General features: G+C 41.6%; 1 protein-coding gene across 8 annotated transcripts in view; it reads left to right on the forward strand.

Moving 5' to 3' along the window:
• The first annotated feature begins 11,147 nt into the window (after positions 1-11,147).
• The window catches only part of LOC147013058 (sterile alpha motif domain-containing protein 9-like), a 49,863-nt gene continuing 47,900 nt past the window's right edge, over positions 11,148-13,110 (forward strand). For 3 of the 8 annotated variants that reach the window (XM_085854549.1, XM_085854550.1, XM_085854553.1), the window contains exon 1: positions 11,852-12,509. The gene's annotated coding sequence lies outside the window, so the exon portion shown is untranslated. Of the gene's footprint in view, positions 11,490-11,699; positions 11,826-11,848; positions 12,510-13,110 lie in introns of those variants that run through there. The other 5 variants (XM_085854545.1, XM_085854548.1, XR_015051176.1 and 2 more) reach the window with 4 other exon arrangements.

Below are 13,110 nucleotides of genomic sequence, written 5' to 3' on the forward strand. Positions count from 1 at the left end.
ACACCGTCATGTACTCCTACTTCTCTACAAACACCGTAACGTACTCCTACTTCTCCACAAACACCGCAACGTACTCCTACTTCTCTACAAACACCGTTAAGTACTCCTACTTCACTACAAACACCGTTAAGTACTCCTACTTCACTACAAACACTGTCATGTACTCCTACTTCTCTATAAACACCGTAACGTACTCCTACTTCACTACAAACACCATAACGTACTCCTACTTCTCTACAAACACCGTAACGTACCCCTACTTCACTACAAACACCATAATGTACTCCTACTTCACTACAAACACCGTAATGTACTCCTACTTCACTACAAACACCGTAACGTACTCCTACTTCACTACAAACACCGTAACGTACTCCTACTTCACTACAAACACCGTAACGTACTCCTACTTCACTACAAACACCGTAACGTACTCCTACTTCACTATAAACACCGTAACGTACTCCTACTTCACTACAAACACCGTAACGTACTCCTACTTCACTATAAATACCGTAACATACTCCTACTTCTCTACAAACACCGTTAAGTACTCCTACTTCACTACAAACACCGTTAAGTACTCCTACTTCACTACAAACACTGTCATGTACTCCTACTTCTCTATAAACACCGTAACGTACTCCTACTTCACTACAAACACCATAATGTACTCCTTCTCTACAAACACCGTAACGTACTCCTACTTCTCTACAAACACCGTTAAGTACTCCTACTTCACTACAAACACCGTTAAGTACTCCTACTTCACTACAAACACCGTTAAGTACTCCTACTTCACTACAAACACCGTTAAGTACTCCTACTTCACTATAAACACCGTAACGTACTCCTACTTCTCTACAAACACCGTTAAGTACTCCTACTTCACTACAAACACTGTCATGTACTCCTACTTCTCTATAAACACCGTAACGTACTCCTACTTCACTACAAACACCGTAACGTACTCCTACTTCACTATAAATACTGTAACGTACTCCTACTTCACTACAAACACCGTAACGTACTCCTACTTCTCTACAAACACCGTAACGTACTCCTAATTCACTACAAACACCGTAACGTACTCCTACTTCACTACAAACACCGTAACGTACTCCTACTTCAGTACAAACACCGTAACGTACTCCTACTTCACCACAAACACCGTAATGTACTCCTACTTCACTACAAACACCGTAACGTACTCCTACTTCTCTACAAACACCGTAACGTACTCCTACTTCTCCACAAACACCGTAACGTACTCCTACTTCTCTACAAACACCGTTGAGTACTCCTACTTCACTACAAACACCTTTAAGTACTCCTACTTCACTACAAACACTGTCATGTACTCCTACTTCTCTACAAACACCGTAACGTACTCCTACTTCACTACAAACACCGTAATGTACTCCTACTTCACTACAAACACCGCAACGTACTCCTACTTCTCTACAAACACCGTAATGTACTCCTACTTCACTACAAACACCGCAACGTACTCCTACTTCACCACAAACACCGTAACGTACCCCTACTTCACTACAAACACCATAATGTACTCCTACTTCACTACAAACACCGTTAAGTACTCCTACTTCACTACAAACACTGTCATGTACTCCTACTTCTCTATAAACACCGTAACGTACTCCTACTTCACTACAAACACCATAACGTACTCCTACTTCTCTACAAACACCGTAACGTACCCCTACTTCACTACAAACACCATAATGTACTCCTACTTCACTACAAACACCGTAATGTACTCCTACTTCACTACAAACACCGTAATGTACTCCTACTTCACTACAAACACCGTAATGTACTCCTACTTCACTACAAACACCGTAACGTACTCCTACTTCACTACAAACACCGTAATGTACTCCTACTTCACTACAAACACCGTAACGTACTCCTACTTCACTACAAACACCGTAACGTACTCCTACTTCACTACAAACACCGTAACGTACTCCTACTTCACTACAAACACCGTAACGTACTCCTACTTCACTACAAACACCGTAACGTACTCCTACTTCACTACAAACACCGTAACGTACTCCTACTTCACTACAAACACCGTAACGTACTCCTACTTCACTACAAACACCGTAACGTACTCCTACTTCACTACAAACACCGTAACGTACTCCTACTTCACTACAAACACCGTAACGTACTCCTACTTCACCACAAACACCGTAACGTACTCCTACTTCACTACAAACACCGTAATGTACTCCTACTTCTCTACAAACACCGTAACGTACTCCTACTTCACTACAAACACCATAATGTACTCCTACTTCTCTACAAACACCGTAACGTACTCCTACTTCACTACAAACACCATAATGTACTCCTACTTCTCTACAAACACCGCAACGTACTCCTACTTCACTACAAACACCATAATGTACTCCTACTTCTCTACAAACACCGTAACGTACTCCTACTTCACTACAAACAACATAATGTACTCCTACTTCTCTACAAACACCGCAACGTACTCCTACTTCACCACAAACACCGCAACGTACTCCTACTTCACTACAAACACCGTTAAGTACTCCTACTTCACTACAAACACCGTTAAGTACTCCTACTTCACTACAAACACCGTTAAGTACTCCTACTTCACTACAAACACCGTTAAGTACTCCTACTTCACTACAAACACCGTAATGTACTCTTACTTCTCCACAAACACCGCAACGTACTCCTACTTCACCACAAACACGGTAACGTACTCCTACTTCACTACAAACACCGTAACGTACTCCTACTTCACTACAAACACCGCAACGTACTCCTACTTCTCTACAAACACCGCAACGTACTCCTACTTCACTACAAACACCGTAACGTACTCCTACTTCACTACAAACACCGTAATGTACTCCTACTTCACCACAAACACCGCAACGTACTCCTACTTCTCTACAAACACCGTTAAGTACTCCTACTTCACTACAAACACCGTTAAGTACTCCTACTTCACTACAAACACCGTTAAGTACTCCTACTTCACTACAAACACCGTAACGTACTCCTACTTCACTATAAATACCGTAACGTACTCCTACTTCACTACAAACACCGTAACGTACTCCTACTTCTCTACAAACACCGTAACGTACTCCTAATTCACTACAAAACCGTAATGTACTCCTACTTCTCTACAAACACCGTAACGTACTCCTACTTCACTATAAACACCGTAACGTACTCCTACTTCTCTACAAACACCGTTAAGTACTTCTACTTCACTACAAACACCTTTAAGTACTCCTACTTCACTACAAACACTGTCATGTACTCCTACTTCTCTATAAACACCGTAACGTACTCCTACTTCACTACAAACACCGTAACGTACTCCTACTTCACTACAAACACCGTAACGTACTCCTACTTCACTACAAACACCGTAACGTACTCCTACTTCACTACAAACACCGTAACGTACTCCTACTTCACTACAAACACCGTAACGTACTCCTACTTCACTACAAACACCGTAACGTACTCCTACTTCACTACAAACACCGTAACGTACTCCTACTTCACTATAAATACCGTAACGTACTCCTACTTCACTACAAACACCGTAACGTACTCCTACTTCTCTACAAACACCGTAACGTACTCCTAATTCACTACAAAACCGTAATGTACTCCTACTTCTCTACAAACACCGTAACGTACTCCTACTTCACTATAAACACCGTAACGTACTCCTACTTCTCTACAAACACCGTTAAGTACTCCTACTTCACTACAAACACCTTTAAGTACTCCTACTTCACTACAAACACTGTCATGTACTCCTACTTCTCTATAAACACCGTAACGTACTCCTACTTCACTACAAACACCGTAACGTACTCCTACTTCACTATAAATACCGTAACGTACTCCTACTTCACTACAAACACCGTAACGTACTCCTACTTCACTACAAACACCGTAACGTACTCCTACTTCACTACAAACACCGTAACGTACTCCTACTTCACTACAAACACCGTAACGTACTCCTACTTCTCTATAAACACCGTAACGTACTCCTACTTCACTACAAACACCGTAACGTACTCCTACTTCTCTACAAACACCGTTAAGTACTCCTACTTCACTACAAACACCGTTAAGTACTCCTACTTCACTACAAACACTGTCATGTACTCCTACTTCTCTATAAACACCGTAACGTACTCCTACTTCACTACAAACACCGTAACGTACTCCTACTTCACTACAAACACCGTAACGTACTCCTACTTCTCTATAAACACCGTAACGTACTCCTACTTCACTACAAACACCGTAACGTACTCCTACTTCTCTACAAACACCGTTAAGTACTCCTACTTCACTACAAACACCGTTAAGTACTCCTACTTCACTACAAACACCGTTAAGTACTCCTACTTCACTACAAACACTGTCATGTACTCCTACTTCTCTATAAACACCGTAACGTACTCCTACTTCACTACAAACACCATAATGTACTCCTTCTCTACAAACACCGTAACGTACTCCTACTTCACTACAAACACCGTTAAGTACTCCTACTTCACTACAAACACCGTTAAGTACTCCTACTTCACTACAAACACCGTTAAGTACTCCTACTTCACTACAAACACCGTTAAGTACTCCTACTTCACTATAAACACCGTAACGTACTCCTACTTCTCTACAAACACCGTTAAGTACTCCTACTTCACTACAAACACTGTCATGTACTCCTACTTCTCTATAAACACCGTAACGTACTCCTACTTCACTACAAACACCGTAACGTACTCCTACTTCTCTACAAACACCGTTAAGTACTCCTACTTCACTACAAACACTGTCATGTACTCCTACTTCTCTATAAACACCGTAACGTACTCCTACTTCACTATAAATACCGTAACGTACTCCTACTTCACTACAAACACCGTAACGTACTCCTACTTCACTACAAACACCGTAACGTACTCCTACTTCACTACAAACACCGTAACGTACTCCTACTTCACTACAAACACCGTAACGTACTCCTACTTCTCTATAAACACCGTAACGTACTCCTACTTCACTACAAACACCGTAACGTACTCCTACTTCTCTACAAACACCGTTAAGTACTCCTACTTCACTACAAACACCGTTAAGTACTCCTACTTCACTACAAACACTGTCATGTACTCCTACTTCTCTATAAACACCGTAACGTACTCCTACTTCACTACAAACACCGTAACGTACTCCTACTTCACTACAAACACCGTAACGTACTCCTACTTCTCTATAAACACCGTAACGTACTCCTACTTCACTACAAACACCGTAACGTACTCCTACTTCTCTACAAACACCGTTAAGTACTCCTACTTCACTACAAACACCGTTAAGTACTCCTACTTCACTACAAACACCGTTAAGTACTCCTACTTCACTACAAACACTGTCATGTACTCCTACTTCTCTATAAACACCGTAACGTACTCCTACTTCACTACAAACACCATAATGTACTCCTCTACAAACACCGTAACGTACTCCTACTTCACTACAAACACCGTTAAGTACTCCTACTTCACTACAAACACCGTTAAGTACTCCTACTTCACTACAAACACCGTTAAGTACTCCTACTTCACTACAAACACCGTTAAGTACTCCTACTTCACTATAAACACCGTAACGTACTCCTACTTCACTATAAATACCGTAACGTACTCCTACTTCACTACAAACACCGTAACGTACTCCTACTTCTCTACAAACACCGCAACGTACTCCTACTTCACTACAAACACCATAATGTACTCCTACTTCACTACAAACACCGTAACGTACTCCTACTTCACTACAAACACCGCAACGTACTCCTACTTCTCTACAAACACCGTTAAGTACTTCTACTTCACTACAAACACCTTTAAGTACTCCTACTTCACTACAAACACTGTCATGTACTCCTACTTCTCTAAAAACACCGTAACGTACTCCGACTTCACTAAAAACACCGTAACGTACTCCTACTTCACTACAAACACCGTAACGTACTCCTACTTCACTACAAACACCGTAACGTACTCCTACTTCACTACAAACACCGTAACGTACTCCTACTTCACTACAAACACCGTAACGTACTCCTACTTCACTACAAACACCGTAACGTACTCCTACTTCACTACAAACACCGTAACGTACTCCTACTTCACTACAAACACCGTAACGTACTCCTACTTCACTACAAACACCGTAATGTACTCCTACTTCACTACAAACACCGCAACGTACTCCTACTTCACCACAAACACCGTAACGTACTCCTACTTCACCACAAACACCGTAATGTACTCTTACTTCTCTACAAACACCGCAACGTACTCCTACTTCTCTACAAACACCGTAATGTACTCCTACTTCTCTACAAACACCGTAACGTACTCCTACTTCACCACAAACACCGCAACGTACTCCTACTTCACTACAAACACCGTTAAGTACTCCTACTTCACTACAAACACCTTTAAGTACTCCTACTTCACTACAAACACTGTCATGTACTCCTACTTCTCTATAAACACCGTAACGTACTCCTACTTCACTACAAACACCGTAACGTACTCCTACTTCACTACAAACACCGTAACGTACTCCTACTTCACTACAAACACCGTAACGTACTCCTACTTCACTACAAACACCGTAACGTACTCCTACTTCACTACAAACACCGTAACGTACTCCTACTTCACTACAAACACCGTAACGTACTCCTACTTCTCTATAAACACCGTAACGTACTCCTACTTCACTACAAACACCGTAACGTACTCCTACTTCTCTACAAACACCGTTAAGTACTCCTACTTCACTACAAACACCGTTAAGTACTCCTACTTCACTACAAACACTGTCATGTACTCCTACTTCTCTATAAACACCGTAACGTACTCCTACTTCACTACAAACACCGTAACGTACTCCTACTTCACTACAAACACCGTAACGTACTCCTACTTCTCTATAAACACCGTAACGTACTCCTACTTCACTACAAACACCGTAACGTACTCCTACTTCTCTACAAACACCGTTAAGTACTCCTACTTCACTACAAACACCGTTAAGTACTCCTACTTCACTACAAACACCGTTAAGTACTCCTACTTCACTATAAACACCGTAACGTACTCCTACTTCACTACAAACACTGTCATGTACTCCTACTTCTCTATAAACACCGTAACGTACTCCTACTTCACTACAAACACCGTTAAGTACTCCTACTTCACTACAAACACTGTCATGTACTCCTACTTCTCTACAAACACCGTAACGTACTCCTACTTCACTACAAACACCGTAACGTACTCTTACTTCACTACAAACACCGTTAAGTACTCCTACTTCACTACAAACACTGTTAAGTACTCATACTTCTCTACAAACACCGTAACGTACTCCTACTTCACTACAAACACCGTAACGTACTCCTACTTCACTACAAACACCGTAACGTACTCCTACTTCACTACAAACACCGTAACGTACTCCTACTTCACTACAAACACCGTAACGTACTCCTACTTCACTACAAACACCGTAACGTACTCCTACTTCTCTATAAACACCGTAACGTACTCCTACTTCACTACAAACACCGTAACGTACTCCTACTTCTCTACAAACACCGTTAAGTACTCCTACTTCACTACAAACACCGTTAAGTACTCCTACTTCACTACAAACACCATAATGTACTCCTACTTCTCTACAAACACCGTAACGTACTCCTACTTCACCACAAACACCGCAACGTACTCCTACTTCTCTACAAACACCGTAACGTACTCCTACTTCTCTACAAACACCGTAACGTACTCCTACTTCACCACAAACACCGTAACGTACTCCTACTTCTCTACAAACACCGTTAAGTACTCCTACTTCACTACAAACACCGTTAAGTACTCCTACTTCACTACAAACACCGTTAAGTACTCCTACTTCACTACAAACACTGTCATGTACTCCTACTTCTCTATAAACACCGTAACGTACTCCTACTTCACTACAAACACCATAATGTACTCCTTCTCTACAAACACCGTAACGTACTCCTACTTCACTACAAACACCGTTAAGTACTCCTACTTCACTACAAACACCGTTAAGTACTCCTACTTCACTACAAACACCGTTAAGTACTCCTACTTCACTACAAACACCGTTAAGTACTCCTACTTCACTATAAACACCGTAACGTACTCCTACTTCTCTACAAACACCGTTAAGTACTCCTACTTCACTACAAACACCGTTAAGTACTCCTACTTCACTACAAACACTGTCATGTACTCCTACTTCTCTATAAACACCGTAACGTACTCCTACTTCACTACAAACACCGTAACGTACTCCTACTTCACTACAAACACCGTAACGTACTCCTACTTCTCTATAAACACCGTAACGTACTCCTACTTCACTACAAACACCGTAACGTACTCCTACTTCTCTACAAACACCGTAACGTACTCCTACTTCACTACAAACACCGTAACGTACTCCTACTTCTCTACAAACACCGTTAAGTACTCCTACTTCACTACAAACACCGTTAAGTACTCCTACTTCACTACAAACACCGTTAAGTACTCCTACTTCACTACAAACACTGTCATGTACTCCTACTTCTCTATAAACACCGTAACGTACTCCTACTTCACTACAAACACCATAATGTACTCCTTCTCTACAAACACCGTAACGTACTCCTACTTCACTACAAACACCGTAACGTACTCCTACTTCACTACAAACACCGTTAAGTACTCCTACTTCACTACAAACACCGTTAAGTACTCCTACTTCACTACAAACACCGTTAAGTACTCCTACTTCACTACAAACACCGTTAAGTACTCCTACTTCACTACAAACACCGTTAAGTACTCCTACTTCACTACAAACACCGTTAAGTACTCCTACTTCACTATAAACACCGTAACGTACTCCTACTTCTCTACAAACACCGTTAAGTACTCCTACTTCACTACAAACACTGTCATGTACTCCTACTTCTCTATAAACACCGTAACGTACTCCTACTTCACTACAAACACCGTAACGTACTCCTACTTCTCTACAAACACCGTTAAGTACTCCTACTTCACTACAAACACTGTCATGTACTCCTACTTCTCTATAAACACCGTAACGTACTCCTACTTCACTATAAATACCGTAACGTACTCCTACTTCACTACAAACACCGTAACGTACTCCTACTTCACTACAAACACCGTAACGTACTCCTACTTCACTACAAACACCGTAACGTACTCCTACTTCACTACAAACACCGTAACGTACTCCTACTTCTCTATAAACACCGTAACGTACTCCTACTTCACTACAAACACCGTAACGTACTCCTACTTCTCTACAAACACCGTTAAGTACTCCTACTTCACTACAAACACCGTTAAGTACTCCTACTTCACTACAAACACTGTCATGTACTCCTACTTCTCTATAAACACCGTAACGTACTCCTACTTCACTACAAACACCGTAACGTACTCCTACTTCACTACAAACACCGTAACGTACTCCTACTTCTCTATAAACACCGTAACGTACTCCTACTTCACTACAAACACCGTAACGTACTCCTACTTCTCTACAAACACCGTTAAGTACTCCTACTTCACTACAAACACCGTTAAGTACTCCTACTTCACTACAAACACCGTTAAGTACTCCTACTTCACTACAAACACTGTCATGTACTCCTACTTCTCTATAAACACCGTAACGTACTCCTACTTCACTACAAACACCATAATGTACTCCTTCTCTACAAACACCGTAACGTACTCCTACTTCACTACAAACACCGTTAAGTCCTCCTACTTCACTACAAACACCGTTAAGTACTCCTACTTCACTACAAACACCGTTAAGTACTCCTACTTCACTACAAACACCGTTAAGTACTCCTACTTCACTATAAACACCGTAACGTACTCCTACTTCTCTACAAACACCGTTAAGTACTCCTACTTCACTACAAACACTGTCATGTACTCCTACTTCTCTATAAACACCGTAACGTACTCCTACTTCACTACAAACACCATAATGTACTCCTACTTCTCTACAAACACCGTAACGTACTCCTACTTCTCTACAAACACCGTTAAGTACTCCTACTTCACTACAAACACCGTTAAGTACTCCTACTTCACTACAAACACCGTTAAGTACTCCTACTGCACTACAAACACCGTTAAGTACTCCTACTTCACTACAAACACCGTAACGTACTCCTACTTCACTACAAACACCGTTAAGTACTCCTACTTCACTACAAACACCGTTAAGTACTCCTACTTCACTACAAACACCGTTAAGTACTCCTACTTCACTACAAACACCGTTAAGTACTCCTACTTCACTACAAACACTGTCCTGTACTCCTACTTCACTATAAATACCGTAACGTACTCCTACTTCACTACAAACACCGTAACGTACTCCTACTTCTCTACAAACACCGTAACGTACTCTTATTTCTCCACAACCTTGTGTCTCCCTCTTCCGCTCTCTTATAATAAGCCTTTTGTTCATACAAACCTGGACAGGGTTATTCGGGGTGCGGGAGCTCACCATTAAGTGCAAGTGATTTTGCTTTAAAAATTGGAATTAGACCGATTGGGAAACGCACAGTAAAAACACCCTCAAAAGCGTTGATTCGTCAGTTATATCAGAACGAGCTGATTGGCCACACGGTCACGAAATGCTTCACCCTCGTATCATGGGACCATTCTGGTGTACCACTTTTGCAAAAGTGGTACACCCTTGGGACCATTCAATAATTACATAACGCTATTTTTCGCGCGGAGCATAAGGGCTTCATTAAACCTTCTAATAATTTTTATTCGACAGTATCACCAGCAGACGCCCACCACAAAAAAAGATGGCGGCCATATAATTTTGGCTGGATGCCATGGTAACGGTGAATGTTACGTTCAAAGGGGGTATTGCATTGGTTTTGCTGTGGTTGCTGTGGTTCTCAAGATGGGTTTCTTACTTCCTTAATTTTTTTTTTGTTTGCAGTTCTGCTACAGGACCTTCCTTCCCCTCTGCCTTGTATTCCCCCCTTCGAGGCCTCATGCGGTCTGGTGCGAAAAAACTGTGTGGATTTTTTTTTAGGTCAGAAAAGTAAAAAGGACAAGCGGGGTGGTGAGGAAATGAAGGTGTCAGCGAGCGCGACGGGTGTAAAGGCTTGTGAGAGGATGAGAGGAAAAGGCGGGAATGAACTCAGGACGCGCGGTCTGGTGTGTGTGAGACGAAAGACCTGGCCTGTAAGACCTCGTTGAGGATTGGAGTGATCCCTTCTTGGGCCAGCTGTTGGAGGCGCCATCTGTGTTTAAGACACTGAGGTAGGCACTATCATTAAAATTTCAAAACCTGATATCTATCTATATATATATATATATTTTTTTTTTAATGTTATTTTCTAACAGCATAGATTAATATGAACTCGGAGCTTTTGGAATTTTTGAAAATGACTGAATATTTTCAGAAGCGTTTCCTCTTCCTGAGTGTCATCTGAGCTGACCTGAAGCAACTGTGGCTTCATGGTGTTGCAGGAATTTCTCCGGTTCGTTCGTTGGCGAAGTTTGAGAACCCTTCCAGAGAGAGGGAAGGGTGTTGGTAAAGTGTCATCCTTGTGGCCTGTGGCTGCGGCGAGGCCGCTGGAACGTCAACTCAAACAGGCCTGAATTCTTCTTCTTTCGCCCCCCCCCCCCCAATCTACCTACCTGTCTCCTTTCCCAATTATTTTCTTTATATCTTGGCAAATATTATTTTGTTATTTTGCCTTCCCCTTGAGATTTGCTAGGGATACCTGGTGGCTCATGGAATTGTTTTGTCCATTTTGTCTTGGTGTCTGTCTGTCCTTTAATTTCTTAATTCTTACCACTGCATATATTTTATTATTTTCCTTTCTTTTTTTGACATGATTTATCAATTGCTTTGTGATGTACCCTATATTTCTTTATACTGCATAACACATTTGCATTTGTTCCTCTTGTTTTGAATTTTGCATTGCATTATTGGACTGGCATACGATACTGTGTGTTGAAGAGTGGGGTTTGTGAATTGGCATCAGCATTAGGATGTTATCTTCGCACAGTCACATCTGACTGCCGAAACATCGCGACCGCACATGGGGTATGTATTTGTCTCCTGAGCACGTCGATTAGGACCTCCGGAACAATAGACTACCCCGAGCCCTCTACCCGAGGGTGAGGTCGTAACATGAGTGGAGTCACGTGACAGATGTGAGTATTGTCCGACCAACCGGTGCACCTTTCAAAAATCGACCCCCAACAAGAACAACAAGAAGAACAACAACATGAACATGGAGCTCTTGTGGAATGACCTGCCACACGTCACAGGTAATTAGGAATACATTTTAGGATTTTTGAGATGAATCCCAAAACAGTCGACTCCAATAATAAAATATTGCTCGATTATTGATAATGTACATTCTCAAAGCAATCATTGGGTGAGACCTTGTCGTCTATTTATTGTCTCATAATTATGTTTTCAATTCGAGCAAAAACAATTCATAGTCTTTGGAGATCTGTTGAACAACATATTTAATAACTCCAACTCGAAGCACCTTTTTTACGACTTCAAGCACATCAGCACAACAATAGTGACTTAGTGAGTCACTGTGGCATTCTCCAAAGTTGTAATAACAAGGAAGTTATGTGAGAAGGAAGCCATTCGGCCCATCATATCCTCGCCACACCAATACCAGATTACACTAGAAGGGCACTCGGTAAAGTGCATACCTCCGCCCCGCAATGCCTGATCCATGAGAACATATCGGGCCCAATACATTTTTGAAATATCATACTATATATCGTTTTTGGCCCTATCTCTCAATGGTGAAGAATCGCTGAAAAAATTCTCGTATCCAGATCCGGATTCGAATCTTCACCAAAATTGAACAAATTCTTCCTTGTCACACACCCAATATGTCCACCAAGT

The sequence above is a fragment of the Eptatretus burgeri genome, chromosome 14, assembly GCF_056783735.1.
Source record: "Eptatretus burgeri isolate ZD-2024b chromosome 14, Ebu_testis_v1, whole genome shotgun sequence".
Classification (NCBI taxonomy): domain Eukaryota; kingdom Metazoa; phylum Chordata; class Myxini; order Myxiniformes; family Myxinidae; genus Eptatretus; species Eptatretus burgeri.